The following is a 27,612-nucleotide window of genomic DNA, read 5'->3' as shown; positions in this document are numbered from 1 at the left end:
TACGCTAATACGACGGACGTCCAGCAAACAATGCACATATTAATGTCTAGATCTTATTAGAAATAGATGAAAGTATCTACAGTATTTCTCGACGTAGTCCTCTAGCAATGCCATACGTCTACGAGTTACTTTATTTCGACATATAGAATTTTATTTGCTCGTTCCTCCGCCATTAGACACCTGCCTGAATAACTTCCTTATCCGTTTCATGACTGATTAAGGCTCATAAATCAAAGCTACATATTTGTTTGTTTACATTAATGAAATTGGTGTTTTCTTACAATTTACCTAGAAGTTGGACAATAACTCAACTACCTAACGTACTTACCGGACAGAAATTACTAATTTCACATTCTGAACGCCACTATCTTTTGTATCAGCGTGAGAGGATGGTGCGAAGAGCTCCGCGCACCAGAATTGACCGCTCTACTACTGAGCTACTGCGATGTCCAATAAATAAATAAATAAATAAATAAATAAATAAATAAATAAAAATTCGAATCATCAGTTAGCTATAGCATGACAAGACTATTTCAACTTTAAATAAATCTGTCCTATGATTGTGTTTATATCTTCAACTTAGATTGACATAAAATAATGAATATTTCTGGTTGACATGGAAAGTTCAAATTTGGCATGATTGTAGCTTTCCAAAACTAACCGACTGGAGAATTGTCAAAAGTGAATATTTTTAATTTTTAGATGGTCTAAAGGGGCGATGAAGAAATTTCCGATGAAGAAAGAAGGACTGTTTTTTACTTATAATTTCATATTATAGGTACTTGGAATTAGAATAAAAATACTTGAAATTCGGTATGCTTGTACGTTTCTGTAAGCGTAACATAACGCAATCACCAAAAATAAAAATTTCCAACTGTAGAGTGATTTTATGGGAAAGTGGATAATCTTTCCCATGTCATTTATATGGGACAGCTTCTACACTTCAAAATTTTTAGGTACTTCCAACAGGATTAGAGTGATGAAATTTGGCACAATTTAGCCTTCCGGGACTAACACACAAGAAAATTGCCAAAAGTGAATATTTTTAATTTCTGAGGGTTCTAAAGGGGGATGAAGAAATTCCCATGTTATTTAAATATGCGTTTTCTTGGGATACAAAATCTTACCTTTTAGATCAGAGGATTCTCAAACTTTTCGATAACACAGATCCCCTGTTCATTCGGAAAGTGATCTGTGGACTCCTTGCAACGCTATCTGCAATTTCGCAAGGTATTTAAAATATGTACTAATTTGAATTACCACTAACAATAAAAACATCAAGAAAAATATTGCAATAGTGAATTTATTTTAAAGATACATGATTGCTTCGTAGTGAACGAAATTTCTATTGAAAATACAGAAACTTTCAAGACTGAAAATCAATGTTTTTTTCTTTTAAGGAAATTCACTTGATAAATTCTTAAATGTGGGGTTTTAATATGAGGAATGAAATTCTTTCTGTTTTTCCATAATTGCATTCAAATCTGGAATAAATTTTGTCACCATCAATCTTAGGTCCGATTCCACATAAAGATGATTTCGCTTTAAGGTTCGAATACTGCAAAGAGCAGAAAAGGTTTGCTCACACAAGTAAGAGGTAGGAAAAGGCATCAAATGTTGCAATGCCTTTTTATACAACTCTTCATACTCACAGCAACCACTCAACCAAAAGCTACGAAGTTCATTTTCTCTGAGAACGTTTTCCCATGAAGTGTAGCATGATAGTTCTAATAACTGTTCTTGTTCTGTGTTAGAGAGATTCATGCAATGTATGTCATGGATTTCTACATTAGTGAAAGAATTTTCAATTCAACCATTACCAGGTTGTGGGACAGAGAAATATTCTTGAAAATTTGCAGCTTATGCTTTCAAGTGACCTTCAAATGTTCTGTGCATTTCAGCAGAGAGTTTTCACATGAAGGGTCAATGAAATCCTTCAGCACTGGAAATGATGCATAGTTATTGTTTTTTACTCGTACTGCCCACAGCTGCACTTTCTTGTCAAATACTTCTTACATAACAGCTGTGAGTTCCATTTTATTACAACACATTTCAAATTTTAGAACTCGAGGATCCCCTGTCTAGATCCCACGGACCCCCAGGGGCCGCGGACCCCACTTTGAGAGTCACTGTTTTAGATAGCTGAAATGAGAAAACAAACATGAAATTTTGTAGAATTGTGGGTTTAAGAGGTGCGAGACCGCAGTCCGAGTAAGTGCGGTGGTCAAGGAGCGAAATCCTCAGCTGGGGAAAATTCAGGAAATGTAAAGAGCAATTGCACGAAATTCACTTTGCTGCAAAGACTGATACATAGGAGACGCGATATCATATGCAGAGCAAATGAGGGGGGTCTGGTGACATAACCCCCAGCCATCCAAAAGGTAGTATGCAAATTTAGAAATGTAACTCTCATTTAAGAACAAAATAATGGATTACCTTCAATTGATGCTCCTATAGAAGTTGGAACAAGACAGATAGAAATTTTTGTATGTTCTAAATCATAAGGTATTTGCTTAAAATATAGATTTTAATTAAAGAACTCAACTTTACATAACTAAATTAAGATCTATTTATTAAATTTACAGAAAAACTCCAAATAACCTGCATTCAGCTAAATTGCAAAAAAGTTATACATTTTCTTAATTTTGTTGAGTGTATAAACAGATTGTGACTATGGAAGCTTATGTAAAATTTACTGCATCGAGAGGCTATTCAAAAATAATGAGTAAAATCTTAAAAATTGTTTTTGATAATGATTGAACAAATGCTGTACAGTAATAAATAGAAATGGTATTGAGAATAACCAAAGATATTTTTCATTGCGGAAGTTGTCTTTTGGTAATAGTAATAGAAAATTTGCGATCGTTAGGATTTTCCGCTGCGTCATCAGAGCTTCGTTTCCACTTGAAGACGTACTTCATATGAGCAGGGGGCACAAAAAGATGCTCTACGTAACCAATCACTGAAAGATCACTCCATACCTGTCTCCTTTTCAGTTCGTACTGGAAATAATAAGCTTTTCGGTGTTTACCCAAGTACTGGATAAAGATATAACTGATCACATTTGAGTTATCCTCAATGCTGGGACAGATTTCACGGAATAAAAAAATCCCCCATTCTTTAACACTACAAATAGAAAAGTAATCATCATGTGGCTCCTTTGGAATTGTCACCTCCCAAGAGATTGAATCAGATTGTGACGATTTTTCACACTTGTCAGCTTTATGGACATTTACTAAGTGATCTATAAGGGTTTTTGGCTCAACAGTGGTTTTACAGTATTCTCCTGGACATTTAAAAGTTGGAAACTTCTTCTTTTTGGAATTCGGTTGTTTGCGTTTCTTAGGTTGTCTAGCTCCTCCGGGCTCCTGGTCTTCCACTTCCATCATCATTGTTTTTTTTTATTTAAAGAACACAGTCCTATTAATAAAAATGAAGTAAAATATAAATTTACTTTTTTGGTGATATAACATAACTGTCTAAATAACATTAGCTACTTAAAAAGAAATTTTGTAAAGTAACATTTAGTTACTACGAGATAAAGCTTGAAACTGATTACACTAAGGTAGGTAGTTCCATACGTAACATCGATGAGTAAAGTAACTTCATGAAATTACTGGGAGGACGCCATGCTAAGGTGCTGTTTTAATTTGATGCTTGAGTACAGAAGATAATCATGGTGCCTCAGAAATATAGATGTAACTTCAGATTAGCCAAACTTACACACTCTGTGGAAAGTTATTCCCAACAAAGATTTGCAAGATATGCGTCTTATTTTGTGTATTATTCCAGAAAAATATAAATATTTAGTTTCTTCCGTTATTAAATAGTTTTTTTTTAAACAAGGGTAGGCGTCACAAAGGAGAGGGCGCACCAGACAGAGCGGTTACTCAACCCCTGATAATATTTTAATATTAGTCTTACCGTTCCATCTTACAAGGTAAATTGATTTGTGTAAAATTGATCTAAATGCAAAGTTCTGTACTGCCCAATGTATGTTGTACTAATTTTAGCTGCCAATACCGGTAATTTTCATATTGCGAGTCTTCATATATATCTATCCAGAATTCAATTATAAACTACTACAACGCACACAAAATAACTTATATTTCTTTAGATGTGACTGGACATGAATATGAGCATATGCAAAACAAACTGGATCGAGTACTGCTTCTCTGACACATGTTGCACACTCTAGTCGCCATTTTGGATCCGTCACATTGGATTCAACTTTCACTTTTCTAAATGGGAATAGGTACAAGTGATACATCAAATTCATGTACAATTTTCTCGGAAATTCGGTGGTGTAGTGAGTTTTGCCGTATCTTTTACCGTTTGCAAGGTATTGCATGTCAAATGTCAGGCGCTTCACGAATATTGAACGAAATAGAAAGTATTGTGCCGTGTGGATTTATCTATTTGCTACAGGGGAGTTATACATGGTTATGAGACTTCATGAACCAATCCTATAAGCATAAATATACACGACAGTAAGCACACTGGATGAATGAGTTATTGTGTCGTTGGGAGACGAGCAACTCGAATTTTCAGTTTGCAAGGAAACATTGTCGAGAGGATCAAAGAAATCACAAATAACGGGGAATGCAGGTTCTTTCCAGGCATGTCTAATCATGTTGTTGAGTATTGAACATGTGTGAAAGAAGCAGTATTTGATCCAGTTTGCTTTGCATATACCTTTTCACGTCCAGTTACATCTAAAGAATCTAAGAGTAATTTTGTGTGCGTTATAGTAGATTATAATTGAATTCCGGATATATATATATATATATATATATATATATATATATATATATATATATATATATATGAAGGCTCATTAATATGAAAATTACTGATATGGACCACTAAAATTAGTACAATACACATTGGGCTGCGGAGAACTTTGTATTTGCATCACTTTTACACGGATCCTGAGGGTTCACTTCACTAATGTACCTTGTTAGTGGAAATTATTGTGATTTGTTATCTAGTATATCTCCAATTCATATCATACAAACTACGAAATAGGATTTTAAGTTGGTATACATCCAATTTATTTCTCTCTTTGTGTACTGTTAGAATGATGTATAGGCTACCTCAAGAATAATGAGAATGTGGATGAATTTATAATAGTTGATATTTCAGTTTAAGAAGCTTTGGATCGACAAAAGAAGGCTTTCTGTAATCACCTCATAGTGGCGAAATCATAATTTACCTCTAGATAAATCGCTTTCTCACACCAAAACTATAGATAAAATATGGGTTAAACATAATCAGAATGAAAGAAAGAATAGCATGCGCACTTTATAATACAATGGACCCACGAGTTATTAACTTAACCGTTCCGTAGCGCTGTTAGTAAATCAAAATGTTCATAACAAAAATAAATAAATAAATAAATAATAACCAAAGTCTTGTCATTTAAAATTATATATACTTAATCCGTTGGAGAAGAGAAATATAATATTGAATGTAATAGTGTTTTTCTGTGATGAAGAGTATAGAATGGAAATACCATTATACAGTTTAAAGATAATGAGCAACACTAAATTAAGCAAAATAATATGCAGGATATTTTTTTAAAACGTTTTGAATACAAAGCTCTTATAGGTAATGTTTAAGAGATGACTAACGTGTAAAAGCAGTACTAGGTATGTTGAATCGTCGGTATAGGCGTGGTGTGCGTCCGCAGAATTGTGCAGAAATTGAGGAAAGAGCTGTTCACAACACTTCTTGTTAAGCTGTGTTGTTCGTGAAGCGAGGGGTTCGTTAATTGGGCGTCCACTGTATATAATTTTAATAAATGTGTTATTCTCCTTCAATATGCTATGAGGAAAATCTAAGATAGCAACCAGGGCCTACAGGTTATGATCTATTCTAATTATGTAAATCTGATAGGGAAGGATATATGAATAGACAGAACTGCAGAGTTTTATAAGCTTTCAGGGACACGAGTTTAGAAGTTAATGTGAAGGAAACTTAAATATTTTTTCTAGATGGAAATTCGTTGTCGACAAAGTGGATACTTTTAAATATTTAGAATCAACATTAACAAAATAAAACCATATACACGAAGAAACCAAATATTACTGAAAGCAGGAAATTCGTGTTATTATTCAGTCATCTCTTTCCTCTTCGCGAATTCTATCGAAGAATTTGAAGCTTAAAATATATAAAACGATAATTATGCATGCTGTGTTGTATGGTAGTGAGATATGGGTTGAGTTGATTTTGAGTTTAACGTCCTTTTCAGTAACTAGGCTATATGAGACAGAACCTACTGATTCACGTGGAATCCGAACCACATAAGCTTCCGCCGGGAATCGAATCTCCCACACCAAAGGCGCGTACGCTAGTGAAATATGTCACTTACTTTGAAGAAAACGCAAACTGAAATTATTAAGGAATAAAATTCTGAGGCGAATATTCAAATCCAAGAGAGACGGGAGTGAGAAACGGCGGATAGAGCATAACGAGAAACTGCATAATTTATACCGTTTACCTAACATTGTTAAGATCAATAAGTCTAGAAGGTTTCGGTGGACAGTCATTTCAAGCAGTCTTTCATAATAATAAGGTATCGTGTATGTGTGTCTGTCTTTCAGGCGTTTTTCACATACAAAGAAATCACTTAGAACCACCAAGGTTTGTACCCAGATCTAATCCCGAAGGCATTCATTTTCTGATTTTTGGATCAGAGGAATCGACGAAGGAGTGAAAATTTATGTACGTTCTTGGCTGTTCCTTAGAATTCCTTGTCGGTATGTAACTTACATTATATATTTTTTTATGCTGGTTTACGTAACAGGAGGCACTAAAGGTGTTGCTCTTCTTTGCTTTTTTTTATTTCATCGTTTCTTCACTTTTTCATATTTTGCAATGAATCTGAGCTCACAAGACATTCTATGATTTCCTTAACTCTTACAAGTGGACTGACACCACACTTGGAAAAACAATTACATACTATCACATGGTTGAATACATTCGATGGGATCGAACTGAATTTGCTCTTATTGGTCCGCTGGATCTTCTGGTAGCTCTTAGAGACTCACCTTTTATTATTCTCGCTTTATATATATATTCTAGCTTTGATTAATGTCTTCTTTATCAGGACGTAATTCGAAACCGTTTATCTTAGAATAATGAGAATTCATTCAGTTTGATATAAGGTAGTGCCCACAAAGAGATCGTGGAAGTAGTTCAAGATTCCATTCGTTTCACATTTATTTCGTTTTTGTACTTTCTTCTATAGGCACTATACGTTTTCACATGTGGACAATATCAATTCCGTAGATTTTCTCTGGATTCATCAATTTCCTCCCGCATTCTGAATTCATAAATTATTTCATTATAATCCGTTTAGCTTAAACGGCATAACCGGGTAAGTAAAGCTAAAAATTTTAATTTCATTTAATTTTACATAATTTCTCTGTATAAAAGAAGTTCTGACTGACTGATTAATCAACGCACAGGGGGAAACCGCTTCAGCTAGAAACTTGAAATTTGGATAGAGTATATGATTTGTGATGTTAGATCCCACTAAGGAAGGATCCTTGGAAATTTGACTGGAAGATGGGAAGGTTTATAGCAATTATTATATTAAAAATGTCCATATCTCAGAATCTCAGAATGTTAGAAACATGAAATTTGGTATATTGTGTTCTCATTTAAAATAATTAGACACGTATTCCTTCACATTTTGATATTTGCGTTTTTTCTTCCCTTTCAATGGAAACATCCATAAACGCTTAATATGTCTTCAATTATTTTAAATTTTTAACTACAAATTTTCATGTCTAACATTATGTGATTTCGAGACTCTTTTTCTTCCTAATTTTTCCCTTACAAGTCGAAATATATATATATACATAATCTAAATACCAAAACTCACGACTCTAACCTTAAAGGATTTCGAGATATCGTCATAATATTACATCAATTTTAACTTCACTTTTTTCTTCCTTTCTAGGGAAAATATCAATGAAACTCGTCTCTAAGTATTTTGAATGGGCAGCACATACATGAAATATAATATAAAACGCATACACTCTTAAAGATTCGGAAATTTGTACATTTTACTATAATAACTGTCATCTGTATTTTTTCATATTTTCTTGTTTGATCTCCAGAAATCCTTCCTTAGTGGTACCTTATTTTTATAAATCTAACAATTTATTATGACTGCTTATGTGATTTCTTACAATCAATACTCGAAACTTTTTCTTTATTTACAGTATTATCAATTTTCAATACCATTTTGACTAATTAGACTTATGCTGCTAATAGAAAGTACTGTGATCTTGTGGGTTTTATTTATTTGCCATATCAAGTTTCTGTGTAATTTACTGACAATGCAAGTCAGCAAATTACAAAAAAAATATTTGATAGCAGTGGCGTACGGATGGGTGGATTCGATGTTTAAATTACTCGAGGAAGGTGGTTATGAAAAAATAAACATTTATGCTTTTTTCTCTCTCCCCCTATATATATATAACACAGGGTGGCCCATTTTAATCCTACCACGGAAATATCTCGAAAACGGTTCAACATAAATGAACCAAACAGAAGTTAAAATAGGAAATACCATGGGGACCATCGAATGGTGTTGTCGTGGTGCCCTCTAGGGCCATCCTACATTGGTGCTCAGGACCCAGCTTTAAGATTTTAAATGGAAATATGGATCTAGTGATACTTCGTTCGATAGTTCTTTAAAAACTGAAAAGTGTAGTGTCAAAAGATTTTTCATATGAGTCACCATATTCAAAATGGCTGCCAAGACATGGTCCCTGTATCATATAAAACGTCTAGTACCATGACTATGAAAACGGTTAAAGATAAATGAATAGAACAAAAAGTGAAACAGGAAAGTGGCATGGGGCATTTTTACTGATTTTGTTGCAGTGACCCCCAGGGCCGGCTTTCATGGGGTGGGGGACAAGGCCCAACTTCGAAATTTTAAATAGGAACATGGGTCGGGAGATATCTCGTTCGATAGATCTTGAATCACTAAACAGCGTTGAGGCAAAATATTTTTCATATGGGATACTGTTAGTGTTGTAAATAGAAAAAAAACGTATTTTTTCAAAAATGTACGTTTTTTTTAAAAAAAACATTGCATCTCGTTTTTTTCTAAATTTCGTTTTTTTCTTTCAAATAGTCATTTGTAATGCATCTTACGTCATTTAAGTCTGAAGTATTTTTATGTGGGTGTAATTACCATAAAATGCAACATAAATTAACACTAGGAGCATCATAATCTTGCTTATACTAGAAGCATCAAAGGGGTCATTTTGACCCCTGCTTAAAAATATACACATTAAGCGGTACTACTCTTAACTTTTTTATACTTTTGGTTTCATTGTTGGGTTTTTATTAATTATAGATTCAAATTTCATTATTTTCTTTCTTTATTTTACATTTATTATTGTTCTTAATGAATAACTTTATTATTATAAGTTTCTTAATCTATAAAGTTACTTAAAGTGAAGTTACATTATATAGCAAATATAATTAACACTAGTTATTGTTACTGTAAAAATTTTTAGTTTCCCTTCAAACATCATACACAGTAGGAATTAGAATAAAATATAATAACCAATTAATTAGAACATGACCTTCTTTGCAAAGAGGGCATGTTTTATAACGTTCACATCTACATGCCTACTCATCACATTTTGAACAAACAACGTACTTTCTGGTGATCTTTGTACAGAAACCACAGAAGTGCCTCTTACAGTGGAAACATTGATCTTGTGTATTGTTTCCATTGCACTCAGCAATTTGACATCTCTTCCGCTTGGTTGTTTGAAGCAATTCAAGTACACAATGTTTGGTATGATTACCGTCCTCCTTTAGTGTCTTCACTTCCGAATACAGTTCCTCTCCTAATGCTAAAAGAAATTGATGGCGAGTAATTTTTTTCTTCGTTACCAGCTTGTAGAGGACGAAAGCATTTATAGCTGCCAAATCAAGGATGTTATAGAAAATTTGTACTGCCCATCTTCTACTCGCAGCTTTCACGGAATACTTTCGTGCCATTTGGTCGATTACGTCAACTCCAACCTTTTGCTTATTGTAAAATAAAATTGTTTCAGGCTGTTTCTTCTTATTGCTGATATCGATGTCAACATGAGAGTGAAGGCTACTCAAAAGAAGGACATTTTTGTTCTTCTTACAATTATATGCTGCGAACGTGATATCATCTTCAGTCTTCAGTACAGTTGTACTATATAGGTCCTTTCCCTCGACTTTTGTTTTTACTGAATCTGGAACTTCTCTCCTGTTATTACGGATAGTTCATACCAAACTAATGTTATTTTTCTTGAGATCAGGAGCGAGGCGTAGGGATTTGAAAAAGTTGTCACATGTGACATTCCATCCCGGACTCTGCGAAAGGTCTCACAAGCTTCTGTACGACAAATTCACCAAGCTGTGTATTTCCTGGTCGTCCATCAACCTTTCCTAAATATGGAAGCCATCTGATATGTATATGTGTTCCACTTCCACTAGCATCCAGAATTATACGCCATATTATCTGGTTTGTTGCTCATGAACTGTATGAATTTGCACCGCGTCTTCATTGGAAACAGTTGTTCATCCACCGTACAATAAGGTTCTGGATTGTAGCACTTTTCAGAGTTTCCAATAAAAGCTTTCCAAACCTTGGAAATCATACAAAACTTGCCAGATTGATACTTTCCCATCCTATTACTTTTTATGTCGAATCTCAGAAACCGCATGATTTCTCTATATCTTCTTATTGGCATTGTATCACTGAAAACTCGTGGTCCCCATTTCTTTGACCAAAGGCTCTTTATGCTAATCGCCTTCATTCCTAAAGCATCGCGAAAATATAACAACCCTATAAAGGCATCTAATTCTTGAAGTGAAACTGACCAAGTTGGGTCCTTCAAAACTCTTTGAGCTTCGACTTCTGCACACTTCTTTATATGTCGCATACAGGTTCATCTATTATAAGTCTGAAAGAACTAGAAACTGTGCCGTCGACATGCCGAAAAGCATATGGGTTGGACTTGGAGTTTTACGTAACACATTATGATGTTTAGCCCTTCTACGAACACTTGAACAGGTTTGTTCGACCCAAACTGTCTGATCTCTGGACAATTCAAAATTTTCAGCATCCATCTCGTCACCCATGCTTCCACTGTCACTAAATTCTTCGTTACTCGCAGAAACACTTTCACCATTTGACATTTCATCAATGCTGATATCACCAATGTATTCATCGTCACTTCTATCACTACAACCACCACCAGAGTCGATTCTATCAACAGCCTGTAGTTCTTGTAGTATTTCTTCCGATGAAAGTTTTTTTCTCAGCACTCATCATGCACCACACTAAAACCAACCCCCTAGAACATATATATAGTGAATTATATCATTCGCAAAAGTAATAGTAATTAGTATATAAAAATATGTATCATTATGTTTGCAATTGTAAAAATTCGCATTGTAGGCATGAGGGTCAAAATGACCCCTGTGAGGCTTCTAGGTAAAATGTAAAATGTATGATATAAATAAATATTCTAAAGTGTCAAAATATGATTAGGTTAGAGTATTGGTAGAGTGATGAAAAGTCGTGATATCTAGTGGCCACATTTCCATAACTTTAGAAATTAAAACAAATTAATAGTTCAGACGGGTCAAAATGACCCCTCTGATGCTTCTAGTGTTAAACACTAGATACTGATACAGTACAAATATTTTACAATTTATATGAGTAGCGTACCTACTAATAATCTGGGTTTCTGTACTGTTTCACCAATATCAACGAAGAAATATGTTTTTTCGTGAAAGTAGGTCTTTAATAAGTACGAAAATAATATCATGAACAGTATAAAATGCAAATAACTTGTCTAAAGGTAAAAACTAATACTAATTTGCCTACTAATATTTTTCTGAATATCATATATAAATAATTTGTCGACTAGATTTATGATATGCATTGCTGGCTCTACCAAATGTGAAACACGTGCATTTGTACGGGGCTGCAATATCTGTCATAAGTATTTTATTTAAAATAAATATTTCTTGTTGGAAACAGACTTCATGATCATGGTAGCTAAATTTACTAAGCTGACCTTCTATTTGAATACTACATTCATAAATTATGTTTAGGTCGCATTAGTTTAAAGTCACATGGTCAGTGCTAAAGGAAATAGTAAAATAAATCCCAGAATAAATTGCTTGATTGTTGTCAAATACAAGAACTCAATTCTCGAATGCCTGTCCCCTTTGGTTAGTTATCAGAGTTCTGATATGAAAGCTTCTCTTGTCTTTGTCGCAAATAAGATCGTTATCATCGAAGGTGGCAACACTTATTTAAAAAAAAATAACAGATGTAGAAGGAAAATCAAGGAATAAAGGTAAAAGAGCTAGTTGCACTATAATTGCAAACTGATATGTTGAGATTGAAACTCGATATTGAATTCTATAAAAAGGATTACCATCCTTCAGATGTATTACCTTTATCTTTCACTAACATAATAGATTAATATTTAAAGAAAAAAACAGACACAACAATATTGTATTTGTAGTAAGTATTAAAGCCTTTCTGAGTGCGAGTGTAGTTTCCCTCCCCTTTGTTGTTCATGCTGGAGTAGCATACTTAAAATTGACTTTTAAGATTTGTTCTTTCTGGAGAAAGAGGGAGGCGGCAAATTATGTCATTGCACGGGCGACAAATTGCCTAGGGCCGGCCCTAATGATATGTATACTCATGTCCAAAATGATTGTCGCATATCTATAACTGTCTTCTTGTAAGAATATAATTTGATAATGATTTTGCAGGGTACTTTTAATACTGATGCTGTATGTATAATCGGAAAATGTATATTTGTGGTAAATTTCAAAGGAAAAGAATTATAAATACGAAAATGAGAAAGAGTAAAAGAAAATGTTGCTAAATGGACAAGAAAGTTTTATTTTCGTTTTATTGTTCTTATTTACTGCTGTTTTGACATGAAATTTGCCACATACATGTCTTTGCCGATTATACACATACTAATATTATAAGAAATACCAGGCGGATTCGTTATCAAATTATATTCCTACAACAACATATTTATAGACATGCGACAATAATTTTGGATATGAGTGTACATACAAGACATGAATATAAGATGACATAATTTGAAGTAATGCAGGGTGTTTCAAAATGAATATTAGGGTTTGAAACTTTGTAGTTTCTATTACAATTAACTTACAATTATAAGTATTATCAAATAAAAGAGCAACTCAAACAGTTTTGTACACATGCATGCCATGCATTGTTTCCTCTGTCTGCCGTTAGAAAGAGCAAGTAGCAAAGATGGAGACTAGAGACCAGAAAGCTTTGTGTGTTTTAATTTTGCAAAGAATGGATCTGTGTTTACAGTGCAACCGTCTGTGTGAATTGAATGTTTTGTGCCATATGGCGGAAAGTTTATGGGCCTTTCTCACCTCAATGTGTGCCATGTGACGATGAAGTTCACATCGAACACTTGAAGCAAAAACTGTTTGAGGTGTTCTTTTATTTGATGTATTGTTTATAATTGTGCGTAGAATGTAGTAAGTACTACGAAGACTTAATTTCCTGATATTCATTTTGAAACACCCTGCATTTCTCAGCATCAGTATTGGAACTAAGATGTAAAAACGAGAGATTGTAATTGTTTACAACAACGATATTATTATTAGTCAAGACTATAATTACTACAACAATACAAGTTAGTAGTCAAAAAATGTAATTAAATGTACACTCATAACCCTTTCGGACCCAGGTGGCCAAAGTGGCACATACGGGTGTGTCACTTTTTTTAATCCGCTCCTGTATGGTCACTAATTAATATATATATACAGTGAAACCTGTCTTTAGCGGAATCGAGCGGGACTTGCAAAAATTTCCGTTAAAGTCAGGTTTCCGCTTAGTGGAGGTAGACCTTTCCTCTTTTTTTAAAAAAATACATGCTTATAAAGGGGCATACTGAGAAAATATATTGCTGTACGTACATTGTTCGATTACAGTACTTCTTTCTTCTACAAATAAATACACAAAAAAAATTAAAATGAATACAAAATATACTATGCACACGTTTTCTTTATTTTTCTAATAGCCAAGCAGGGTTTTCTGTGTACATTGCTGCTTGGCTGCTTGTCTTTCCGCATACACTTTAGCCTGAGAAATTATACTAATTGAATCAGAATCATTTTTCCGTAAGGCAAATTTTTCAGTTCCTTTAAACTTCTGAGAACATCTTGATATGTATATATTCTACACTCTTCTTCGAACTCGGTATCGTGTTCCTCTTCTTCCTCTATCTCGTTTTCTTCTTTCCGACATTCCGTATGATTTTTGATTAAGTTGCGGAGATTAAGGACAATTTGTGGGGGTGAACATGAGTAGTGGTTGGGGAAGGTAAACACTGTCCAGAAATATTTAACAAAAGAACTAGCATTTTATCGCAGACAGTGTAATGTATATGTCTCACAAAATGTCTAAACATCTTTTAAACGCTGTAGTTCGGAACTCAGAATTTTCCGTTAAACGTTTATTTTTCTTTCCGTTGTCCGCGTAACACAGTTTCCGCTGAATGAAGGGACTTTTTACACGTTTTGTTCTCCAAAATTCAGGGACCGTGAAATATTTCCGTTTAAGACAGTTTTCCGTTTAATAAAGGGTCCGTTGAAGACAGATTTTACTGTATATATATTTGCCAAATATGGTTGGTCCATAGTTTATCATTTTAGTTTGCTTTTCTTCTGTGTGTCGAATTTCCTTCTCAAATTTCACCCCAGTTAAAAATTCGAGAATTTTCGAATTTTCTTTATTACTTTTCCCCTGTAGCTTCATTCGTTGTAGAGAGACCTCCTTAAGACTTGTCAGATAGATACGTCGGATGGATACCTAATTGTTGACATCAATTGGACGGGCTTGTGCGCAATGTTGCCAACTACGAAAATTAAAATATCCTTAAATTTTTGCAAAAAAATCGAAATTTTTGTTATAAACCGTACCTATACGTCCGAATGCAAGTCGAACTTACGCCAGTCGAACATTTGTCCTTACTGAACAAACTCGGGTACATATCGTTACAGTGGGGTAATTAGGGGACGCACGAAAAATTCGGATTTAGGTTCTAACTTGATTTTCCCCTATTTTCTGTTTATCGAAATATATTTTTGCTAATTAGAAGCATTGTTTCTTAAATATCGCCATGATACTTGTAGGATATATTAGTAATGTACCAGTGTTTATTTTAAGATAGTTTTCGTCTGTCTGGTAGCAGTGTTGCCAGCTACGGAAAATTTTAATTCAAGATGTTAGGGGAAAATTACGTGTTTTTTCTCTTATATCCCTCTTGTTAGCTACATCGGAACAAACGTACCAGTATCTAAAAGTCTTGTCTTTGCCCTTCACAACGCACTATAGAAAGTTTCAATAGGATAGTTAGCGTAAGTATAGTTGACGTTTACAGTAGACCTTGTTCTCTAAGTGGATAGATAACTGATTTTTTTAGGGAGACTGAAATATTTTTTAATGACCTGCTTACTTTATTAGATATCGTCACAATACTTGTAGGATATATTATAGAGATACCAAAGCTTCTTTTAAGATATTTTGTGTGTGTCTGCTAGCACTGTTGCCAGCTACAGAAAATTTTAATTTCCGATTTTAGGAGAATATTTTGGAAAAATCCCTTTTGTCTATATTATTTCCCTCTTGTTGGCTACATTCGAACAAACGTACCACTGTCTGAAAGCCTCGTCCTTAGCCTACACAGTGCACCATAAAAAGTTTCGGTAGAATAATTAGGGGAAGTACAGTTGAGGCTATAATAAACCATGTTCTGTAAATGGTAAGAAAATATTTGCATTTCTGAGATAGAATGAGATTTTTTTTTAAAATCATGCTTACTTTCTTAGATATCGCCATGATACTTGTAGGATAAATTCTTATGGTACCAAGGTTTACTTTCAGATAGTTTACACATGTTTTATGGTAGTGTTTCCAGCCAAAACAATTAATTCCCGATTTTAAGTGAAAAATTCGGTAAATTTCCCTTTCTCCTCTATTATTTCCCTCTTGCTCGCTACGTTGGAACAAATGTACCACTACCTGAAAGCCTTCTCTTTAGCCTACAGAACGCACCATAAAAAGTTTCAAATAGGATAATGAGAGAAGCGATAGCCCCAGCATATCTGTTGAATTTTGCTTCTGAGGCGTAAAAAGTGTCAAAATTTCATGTGTATGGAAACGGAGAATGTTTTCTTTCTCTCTTTGAATGGAAGCCAGCGACTTCAGGTTTTCACTGTACCTTGTCAGCGCACCAAAGAAATTTTTTTAGGTGACTTGGACCCATATGGCAACAGTATTGCTAGATACAAAAAGTCTTGAAATTCGGTTACGGATTTTTTTTTGGTAAATTTTCACCCCTACATTTCCCTTAGTAATTTCCCACCCGCTCGCAACACTGCAATGTAACGTACACCAAAAAATAGCCACATTCCTTTTCTTAAAAACAAGGTCTTAACCATATCAATAGGGCAAATGGTTTTTCAGCAATAGGTCACTAACTGACAAGGTAGGAAAACGCCAAAAATGACCTGGGTCCGAAAGGAATAATCACACGATTTTGCTCGTATAGGTACGGGGAAACAAACGATTTGTAAGTTACGAGGGCTTCGACTCAAGTTCTATTGATTATGTCAATAATCTTCAACATAAATCAATAAATAATAGGTGCCAGAAAAAAAACAGACATTTAAAAAAAACATGAAAAAGAATGATGTTTTTTATTGAAAAAAACTTCACAGAAAAAAAACGTTTTTTTTACAACACTAGTTACTGTTTTGAACGTGCCCGCCAAGACATGGTTTCTGTATCAAATAAAACGTCCAGTAACACTAATATGAAAACGATTGGAGATAAATGAACAGAACCAAAAGTGAAACAGGAAAGTGACATGGGGCACGTCAAATGATGTTGGCTCGGTGACGCTCAGGAAAGCCTTTTATGTGGGGGGTGGAAATTCGAAATGTTAAATAGAAACATGTGTCGAGTGATACCAGTACCTAGTTCGATAGATGTTTAAACACTATACAGCACTGACACAAAATATTTTTCATATGGGCCACCATTTTAAAAATGGCCAATGGGTCACTTGACCCATGTTTTTAATTAAAAGTTTGAATTTTGGCCCTGGATCCCATGAATGGCGACCCTGGGGGCACCGCGACAATACAATTTGATGTGCGCCATGGCCTTTCCTATTTGAGTTTTTGTTCGGCCTATTTATGTTCAACCGTTTCGATATTAGTAGGACTGGACGTTTTATATGATACAGTGACCGATATGAAAGATCTTTTGCCACTACACTTTTTAGTTTTCAAAGATCTATCGAACGATGTACTCCCATGCGCAAAAAAAATTGCGGTTATACTGTAACTCAAGATTTTTCGCATTTATTCCATTTTCCTTACGTTTATGGGTAAAATTCAGTTATTAGTATGTGGAGATAATAGAATGCAATCCATCTAAGGAGATATTTCCAAAATATATAATAAAATAATAAAAATATAAGCAAAAAACAAAATTATGCTCGGTTTTGTGTATACTGGCAACGATGATTTCTAGGGATTTTTTCAGTAGCAGATCACAATTGAGGAGGGAATTCAGTAGGGGAATCGAGAAGTTGGATCAAGGAACTGATACTGGACTAAAATGTTGCATTTATTGGTTAAAACCTAGTGTGTAGATTGCCTGCCAAATATAAATTAGCTTCTGTAACTAAGATGTCGTACGAAAATATAGAATTAAACAGAAAAACTCTTATCTTAAGGTTCGAAGCGATACGCACCATGGTTATGAAGATTATTTCTTTAAAAAAAGGAGTCAACACAACGTAGCCTCCGTGGCTAGGTGGGTAGAGTAGCGGAGTCGTAGTTATTTTATTATTTTGACACCACATCGAATCCCATCCCATCCCATCCCATTTCTTTTTCTTTTCTTTCTTTCTTTCTTTCTTTCTTTCTTTCTTTTTTCTTTTTTTCTTTTTACAAAACATTATAATTTTCATGTTAATAAGAACCGAAGCAATATAATAAGGACAACTTACTGATATTTTGCTGTAATGACGTATTTATCCAGGATTAGAGAACTATTGTTAATAGCTATTGTTTTCTGTTCATGTTGTTGTATAGTTTCTCTCATCCTGTTTTCTTGGGGAAAAAATAATTTTGTCTCCAACGAAGTGTGAAGGATATATACGGACAGAAAAAGACATCTTAGTACCAAACGTGATTTATCGTGATGAAGTGGACTAGTTTGCCATTAATAAAAAGAAAAAAATTGAAGTTGGCTTTTCTTTAGGTTTTAGCTAAAAAAAAATATTTTTTTCTTTATAAGACTATACTTTATGAGGCAAGGTGTGTGATCATACAAACAAATTTAGCTAGTGAGTGAAAGATAATTGTTTATACAGACATTTTACAGGTTTAGGTGCGTGAAACACCAATACACCATGGTCTCGCTTATCCGACATTCCTTTGTTCCACATACCATATGATCCGATATATCATTGCAAATAGCACCAATCGGCAAGAAGATCTGTAAGTTGTGGTCTTAATCTATTTTTCATGCTGTGGAGTCTATCGCCTAGCGCGCCCGTCTACACCTTGACTCATACGTCTATCATTCAGTGCAGACACGTATCCAGGTTTTCTATTCGGAGGGGGCCCAACACGAATCCTCGTAAGCACGTAATTCTAATGTTTTTAAATATCAATAATAATAATAATAATAATAATAATAATAATAATAATAATAATAATAATAATAATAATAATAATGCAACAGTTCTGTACCTCTCTTAAACTTTTTCCTACTTTTCATTTATAAACCGGTTTATTTTGGAAACTGCATTATAGCACAAACAAAATTAAACATATTTTCGAGAGAAATGTAACTAAAGAAAACTGTCTACTACGTATATCACATAACAAAAATAGCAAGAAGACATGGAGTGTATCGTTCTAATATATTAAAGTTAAAAACAGAAAGGAAACGAAATGTTAATCCTATTTAAAACTGTTCTTTAATTCCACCTGGTCAGTGGCGTATTTACGATTTTGTTTCGGGAAGGGCTTTGCTAACTTTCAGGGGGGGCTTTGCCTGGAAATGTGAAAATTCTGCAAGATATTTCATTTACTTTACTAAGTAAGATTTCGTGGGGGGCTTAAGCCCGGAAGCCACCCCCCTAAATACGCCACTGCACCTGGTATAATGGCATTATGGTATGTTCTTAGAATTATAACAAGACAACAGCACATTGCCCAAAGTTTGGACACTGACTACTAGTAAACTGATATAAAAGAACCTCAAAAGGGTAAAGGCAAGTTTATTAAAAAGTGCTTGAGTTTCGGAGAGAGACAGCTCTCAGGATCTCACGCTGGATACGTCCCTGATTCAGTGCAGTGCAGTTATTTGTTATAAAACATTATTATTAGATGCGTAATATGTAAAATTATATCATAAGTTTTAATTTTAATAGGTCTTTTCTTAACACATCCATATTATCCAGCGTTCTGCCTGCCTGTTTATGTCGGATAAGCGAAACTCTACTGTATTTCCAAAGCTAGCATATACATAAACTAGAATTGTATCGTCCTAGAACAGACAATAGTCTGAAATGCTTATATTAAAAGGCTGGAATAAAAAAAGCATAAGTACTGATTTGGAAGCGTGAGAACAAATTAAAAACAATTCAATATATTTCCTAGGTATCAGATTATCATCTTATTATGTCGATGTGTATTCTTTTTTAAACATAGTTTTAAAAGTTATACCATTCGCAATATTCCTGAGGAAATCGAAAGAAAAACTTCTTGTGCCTCTTATGGCAAAGCGGCTTAAGAGCATGGTCCGAAACCGATTCCCACGTTATGGTATAGATAAAGTTTCCGTACTTCAAAAATGCAAATCCGGGACGCTACTAAATTACGAGAATCTTTGAAATGCTGAAAACTGAAAGAAGTGTTGAATACTAATTTACTTTCCTCCATTAGATAGAGTTGTTCAAGTATTACGTTATCACATTTTTATTCATTTCACTAGATCTTCCAAGGACGCCAATTTCTCTTTAAATTTGGGGGGGGGGGGCATTCAAATGCAGAAGATATATATATATGAGAATTTTAAGACAAATTACACTCAAATAATGCCAAATATTGTATATTCATAAATACAAAGGAGGCCTACATGAGCTTTGAGCGGGCCCGGCCCCCCAGGATCGGCGCCCTTGCCTTCTTCCTAGTTAAGCAAACGTAAGCAGATGATTTATTCCCTCCCCCTGGTAAGCAAAATTGTTTTTTTTCCTCAAGTTCTGTTGTGTTTCGTGAAATAACAGCAGGAATTTCCTGATTACTTAACCATCTAAATGAATGTTTTCACTTAGAGCCATCCCGTCGATTCCCGTTGCCTAGGACTAAAATAAATTAAGGGTCAATAATGAAGATGAGACTTCAATATCAAACATGAAGAGACATGTGAATCGAAGATCTGTCTTTGTTCCAACTTTGATTGTTTCAAATCCATGATGGGAAATTATATTATGAGTACAATTTTCGAAATTAATAGTATACAATCGTAAAAATATCTTACAAAACGATGGTTTATTGCAAAATACTTTGACTCAAAGAATAAATTACAAGTAATAAACTTGTTACTTTTCCTGAAGAGTCTAAGTCTTGAATGAGACAGAGGCTCTTCAGCGTAGTGCTTGGAAAGATTGCCTCACTTGTTCTACCTTCCCGTGGCGCAGCCTTGATTTGACTTGATCCTAAACGGATTATTCAGTAGTCGAAGTCGGAAGATGTTTCCCATTTTTCCAAAACACTCTTGGTCGATTACAATCTGCCTCACTCGTGAGGGGACAATCCCATGCCGTAAGCGTCGGTGGACCACCGATAGGCAACTACTGACATGTCCCCAAAAATTGGCCGTTCCGCAGCCAAAAATTGGTCCCACTTCCGTTTTGAAAAGTATACCACCACCGGCAGAGAAGCGACGGAACGCCAACGAACCACAAAATTATTCCCCTAAAATACGTTAAATCGCCTATATGCGTAATTTCTTTGCATCAAGATGAGTCTAAAAACATTTTTAAAAAAATAAAACGAAAGTGCCCTGAGCTGGGCGTGAACCATCAACTTTAGGGTTGCTAATTGCGTGTTCTTCGGAATTCGTCACGGAGGCGATTATGAAGACACAGCTTGTAGAGTGATAAATCGTTGAAGTCTTTTTAATATTTCTAATCAGAGTGCTTCTTTAACCGTGTATATTTGAAGACAACTGCACTCGTCATCAAATGCACTCGGAATCAAATCAAATGCACTCGTCATGTAATTTTATAACAAAATGGCAAGCGTCTATTTACTTTTTTCCATAGTTCTCCCATATTCACTTGCTAGTGATCGGCGACAGTTGCCAACTAAATTCATACAATTATACGCACCCACCTCAAGATTTTTCACTTCATGATGTAAAGGCAGGAGTTACTCTTGACCCCCGGAGCTCAAATATTGTCCTTATAATAACAATTCGTCAGGGAAAAATAATATATAATAATAACCGCATGCACATGACTGGCGATAGTTCATGTTGGTCCCTTTACGATTCTCCGTGACAAATCAAACGAGCGCGGACCAAAATGAAGTCCTCGTTCTTACGTTGTGGTAACTTCAATACCCCCGATTCTAGATATCTGCTTCGACTCGACAAATCCCTGCCACTAGTGGCACGCTAGCGGCAAACCTTCGACGCGTCGCTATATCGACAATCGCCATTTACCGGCAAGTGAGCCACTAGAAGTTGGCGACGTTTACGGCATGGGGAAGCTAATAAACAAACAAAAAAAAAAAAATAATAATAATAATAATAAATCTAAAGCCTTATAAAAAAGTTTTCTGAAAAGTTACATCTAGCAAAATCATTTGTTGGTATTCCAGAACTGTGAATTCACCTTTATTCATAATTTACTTCTATCGTAGTTTTGATATGAGAATGATATGTCTGAAACTAACACAGGTCATTAATACTTTTTTTTTTTTTTTGGTTTACTCAGATTTATCAGTTTTACTTAACAGTCAGTCAATTTGGATCTGTGATATCAGAGTTTTAGAGCTTTCCTTAATTTTTTCATTTCTAAAAAAGTTTGCAACTAACACCATTAACGTATCTCTTTCGATATTTCCATATGTAATGGCTTGGTCACTCCCAGTATATTTCAAACAATAAAATATTTACGGTGTCTTACTCCATTAATCCGAACTACATTTTATATCCAACAACTCTGTGCATTGGGGCCGCGGTGGCTCAGTGGTAGAGCGTTCACCTCTGGTGCTAGGGGTCTCGGGTTCAAACCATGCTCCCGCCAAGTGAACTTTGTGGTGGACAAACACCGTGTGCGTGGGTTTTCTCGGGGTTCTCCCGTTTCCTCCCACTTTCTTCATTTCACCATTTCATTCATTACTCATTATCACCGTCTCCTTTAGCCTAACCGGCATAACCGTGGGACGTAAAACTCAAAATTTCATTTCATTTCATTTCAACTCTGTGCATTTTCCCTTAAATCTGCAAACTTTCTACTAGGTTAAAACTCAGTATTTTCTATTTTCTTCCTTTCTTGCTAAAACGAAAGTGTTCTTTAGACAACCTGGAATGATGACTTTATACTACATTATGTTGCATAGGGCATTTTATGTAGCATATCATTTGACAGTTGGACACTTTCTTTTTATATTGAAAGCAACAGGGATTAAGTCCTTCTACACTTATATGATAAGTAAACACATTCTTTTTGATTCGTGGAATTGTGCCAATGCACTAGGTCCGGAGAGTTTTTAATTTAAGATAATAATAATAATAATAATAATAATAATAATAATAATAATAATAATAATAATAATAATAATAATTATTATTATTATTATTATTATTATTATTATTATTATTATTATTATTATTATTATTATTATTGACTTAGGTTTCCCTGAATATTAAGCAATATTTCACAAAAAGCTGGTATTTTTAAACAAATGTGTTCGATATCAAGTTTTCATAAAAGTAGTCACTCTCTCCTATAAATAATTTCAGAGGGGCCGCGGTGGCTCAGTGATAAAGCGTTCACCTTTGGTGCATGGGATCCTTGGTTCGACCCCAGCTCGCACCAAATGAATTTTGTGGTAGAGAAACACCATGTGCATGGGTTTTCTCGGAGTTCTTCCATTTTCTCCCACTTTTTTCATTTCACCATTGCATTCATTTCTCATCATCACCGTGTCTTTTAGCCTAGCCGGTATAACCGTGGATCATAAAACTTAAAGATTTGATTTCAAATAATTCCAACCCAAACAGTTGCAGGAAGTATGTCATTTCGAATAAAACAAACCACTCTATAAAATTCTGAGTATTATTATTTTTTATATATACAATTCTAGCGGACCTTATTTCTAAATCGAAGGGTAAGAAGACTAAATTCACTCTCTTATTATTATAAATTCATTTCAATTGAAGCAGTAAAAAATAGTTGGGAAAAATTAGAAAGCCATACCCTATATTCCAGTGTGCCACAACCGGATAACGTGGCACACTGGCGTGCCCAGCAAAATGAACAGTGTGACGCAAACTTTTACCTATTATTTACAAGAATATTTGTCGAGTTTATTTTATTTATTATTATGAATGATTTTTCCACGGATCAGCTCTCTGTATACAATTAAACAAGCAAGTATCACATTAAGGGAATGAGTGTAATTATTTACTTAATAGTAATAGAAATATATATATATATATATATATATATATATATATATATATATATATATATATTGTATTTTCTACCGGGAATAACTGCATCCGGTCTAGAAAGCTGGGACTAACAACAAAGGAACCCGATGTGCTAAACACACACCACCTACGCACTTCAATACACCAACGAAGGTGCAGACTATATTCATGAATTAAAGTCTCTCACCCAATGTATTCTCCTAACATGTCTCCCAGCGATTACAACATTTTTTGGTATCTCAATCACTTCCTAGTAGGATAGGTTTACCTAGAGACCACTAATTAACCTGGTATTGGATGTTTCACTTTCTTACCTTTGGAGTTGACAGTCATCGGTTGGACAATCTCACACGCAAATATCTAACATTAACAACGTTTCTTCTATAATTTCGTAATATTGTATTATTTCTTTGTATTATTTATTAGGTTGGTTAGACTTGTTTCAACACTTTTCTCTTTGCACCTACTTATTACCTATACCTTAACGTTGGATAAAAATACACTAGCTCTCACCGTGAATCAAATCCAGAACCAATGGACTTGAACCATTTGGCAACAACAAGGCACATTTAAATAGAAGTTTCGATTTTGTTAGGAAAATTGTGATTAAGTGTAACATTTAAAAATATATTTAAGAATGGGTACTTATGAAACGCACTGAATTTTCTCGCTCGAATTTCTTAAACTGACTCGTGTTAGGCTGCAGCTATTACTGAAACATTTATTTGGGAAATGCGAATAAAATAATGTGTTTTTGGAAAACTTTGTTCGAAGCAACTTATGTCCAAAAGTAAAGTACCCATTGGTCATATTTCTGTTAGAAATAACTTATGCCATATATTAGAATTATTAAGGAAATAATTGTATGTGAACTATGAGCAAAAGCGTCCGAGTACTTTCTGAGAAATCGTCAAAAAAGTCATCCCCAAGAATAAAATATCCCTTGTGTATCTTTTCAGGACAAACGAGTTATGCTATTTATGAAATACGAACAAAATTGCCTGAGTCGTTCTCCACAAAATCGTAGGGTAAATCTTACTCCGAAAAGTATTATACCACTTCTAGCTTTTTAGGATGATGGAATTATGCCGTATCGTTAGGTTATTTATGTGACATTTATTTATGAAATATGAACAAAATTGGGTCAGGCGCTAATTGGGAAATCGTCGAAGAGTAGGCTAAACTACCCTTCTGAATGTTTACAGGACGAACGAGTTGTGTCATATTGTTAGGTTATTAATGATACATTTATTTATAAAATGTGATTGAGAAAATTGTTCGAAAAAACGCATCCCATACAGTAAATTACACCTTACGTACTTTTTCAGAGCAATGATTCAAACTATATTTGTAAAAAAATAAGCAAAATCTTTACAGCTATTTTTGAAACAATTTAATTATTTTAAATTTTCATCCTTCAGTAAACTACCCTTATTTTTATGTGTCGGAGAATATAGAATTCGAAACGATAAAGTGTTATAAAAACTTTATGTCTAGACTTAGGTCCAGATACGTCGAAAAGTATGGCCTCTATTTGAATGCATGTAAAAGCATGACGAACCGACAAACGAACAGATGGACAGACATCAAAATCACTTTTTCGATATGTGGGGGCGTGAAACTTGAATTCATTGAAATCTCGAATTCGATTTTTATCACTATTACTACAATTTCTTCTTTCGTCGCTTGAACGTGAAAAAGAATAGGAATACAACGACACGTAAGGTGATAATTTGTAATTCCCAAAATTTAATGAGTTACGTTTAATGTGTTGCCATGCTAGAAAAAAAAGCTTATGCCTGTTTGTTATATCATTTTAATATCAGTTTTTCACGCTACTATATAATGTAGAAATATGGTATGATTATCGTTCATATTCATTCTATATTTGGAAATATTCGTGTTCCGTATACATAGATCTGTATAATTTAGTTACGTTCAAGGAAAGCATTCTTGCACTTGTGGATATGAAAAAAAGAGAGAGAGAGAGAGAGTCAATACTCTAAAAAGCAAAAAACAAGCACACACACACACACACACACACACATAAACGATCATTTAACATCAGGTCGATGTAACAAGGGGTAAGACTGAACAGACTTTCAAGGTCGCGTATGTTCTTCCTGACACACAAACCCGAAGTGAGTTGTCTGCTGTTCAAGAACGGGAAGTAACATGCAAGACTATAAACTGAAAACAATAACTGTTTTCAATAGTGCACGTATTCTAATACTGAATAAATACGTCGATTAAAGGATACTACCAATAAATTATTTCCTTATTATATTGTTTCGGTTCTTATTAACATCAAAATTATACACTTCCTATAATGTTTTGTAAAAAAAAAAAAAAATGGGATGGGATGGGATTCGATGTGGTGTCAAAATAATAAAATAACTACGACTCCGCCACTCTATCCACCTAACCACGGAGGCTACGTTGTGTTGGCTCTTTTTTTAAAGAAATAATCTTCATAACCATGGTGCGTATCGCTTCGAACCTTAAGATAAGAGTTTTTCTGTTTAATTCTATATTTTCGTACGACATCTTAGTTACAGAAGCTAATTTATATTTGGCAGGCAATCTACACACTAGGTTTTAACCAATAAATGCAACATTTTAGTCCAGTATCAGTTCCTTGATCCAACTTCTCGATTCCCCTACTGAATTCCCTCCGCAATTGTGATCTGCTACTGAAAAATCCCTAGAAATCATCGTTGCCAGTATACACAAAACCGAGCATAATTTTGTTTTTAGCTTATATTTTTATTATTTTATTATATTTTTTGGAAATATCTTCTTAGATGAATTGCTTTCTATTATCTCCACATACTAATAACTGAATTTTACCCATAAACGTAAGGAAAATGGAATAAATGTGAAAAATCTTGAGTTACAGTATACGCGCAATTTTTTTGCGCATGGGAGTACACTTGCCTCATGTTTCTATTTAAAATTTTAAAGTTGGGCCCTGTCCCCCCTTCCCCTAAAGATTGGTCCTGGGGGAACCGCGACAACACCATTATATGTGCCCCATGGCATATTCTTTTTGAGTTTTTGTTCGGCTCATTTATGTTCAACCGTTTCCGAGATATTTCCGTGGAAAAATTAAAATGGGCGACCTTATACATATAACAAAAATACTGACGAAAGTTTTCCATAAATAAAGTTTACACTGAATATAGGAGATAATATGAAATGAAATCTTTTAGTTTTACGTCCCACGATTATGCCGGGTGGGCTAACCCTTTATTGGGCAGGGGGCGCTTTGGCTCAGTGGTAGAGCGTTCACCTCTGGTGCTTGGGGTCCCGGGTTCGCTCCCAGCCCCCGTCAAGTGAACTTTGTGGTGGACAAACACCGTGCTCGTGGGTTTTCTCGGAGTTTTCCCGTTTCCTCCCACATTCTTCATTTCACCATTTCACTCATCTCTCATCATCACCGTCTCCTTTAGCCTAACCGGCATAAACGTGGGACGTAAAACTCAAAGATTTCATTTCATTTCATTTTCCTTTATTGGGCAGTGTTGTTCTCAAGCAGCATCGCATTCTATTGCGTTATCCGCACGAATTAAAACTTCAGTGATCATCTCATTGGCATTATTGCTTTTATACAATATTGATACACATGATTTGCGGGTCGCTTCTTTCTAATCTTCGTCAACAGAGGAAAGTCAAATTTAGTATTATAGAAGTTTTATCTTCTACGTTCCGCGAAAGTTCTTTTTTATTTTTCTATTTGTGGTTTCTTGCTCTGCAGGAAAATATTT

The 27,612-nt window shown here is 34.6% G+C and overlaps 1 long non-coding RNA gene across 1 annotated transcript in view; it reads right to left on the bottom strand.

Annotated features, from left to right (window-relative positions):
- Nucleotides 1-2,545: 2,545 nt before the first annotated feature.
- LOC145665780 (uncharacterized) overlaps nt 2,546-27,612 on the bottom strand; it is a 56,409-nt gene continuing 31,342 nt past the window's right edge. Inside the window, exon 3 of the long non-coding RNA XR_014127644.1 lies at nt 2,546-3,420. This is a non-coding gene — a long non-coding RNA (uncharacterized LOC145665780). The remainder of the gene's footprint in view (nt 3,421-27,612) is intronic.

The sequence above is a fragment of the Thermobia domestica genome, chromosome 12, assembly GCF_964235325.1.
Source record: "Thermobia domestica chromosome 12, izTheDome1.hap1.1, whole genome shotgun sequence".
NCBI lineage: Eukaryota > Metazoa > Arthropoda > Insecta > Zygentoma > Lepismatidae > Thermobia > Thermobia domestica.
Note: the sequence above shows the minus strand (reverse complement) of the source record. Positions and strands in the feature narration are given on the sequence as shown.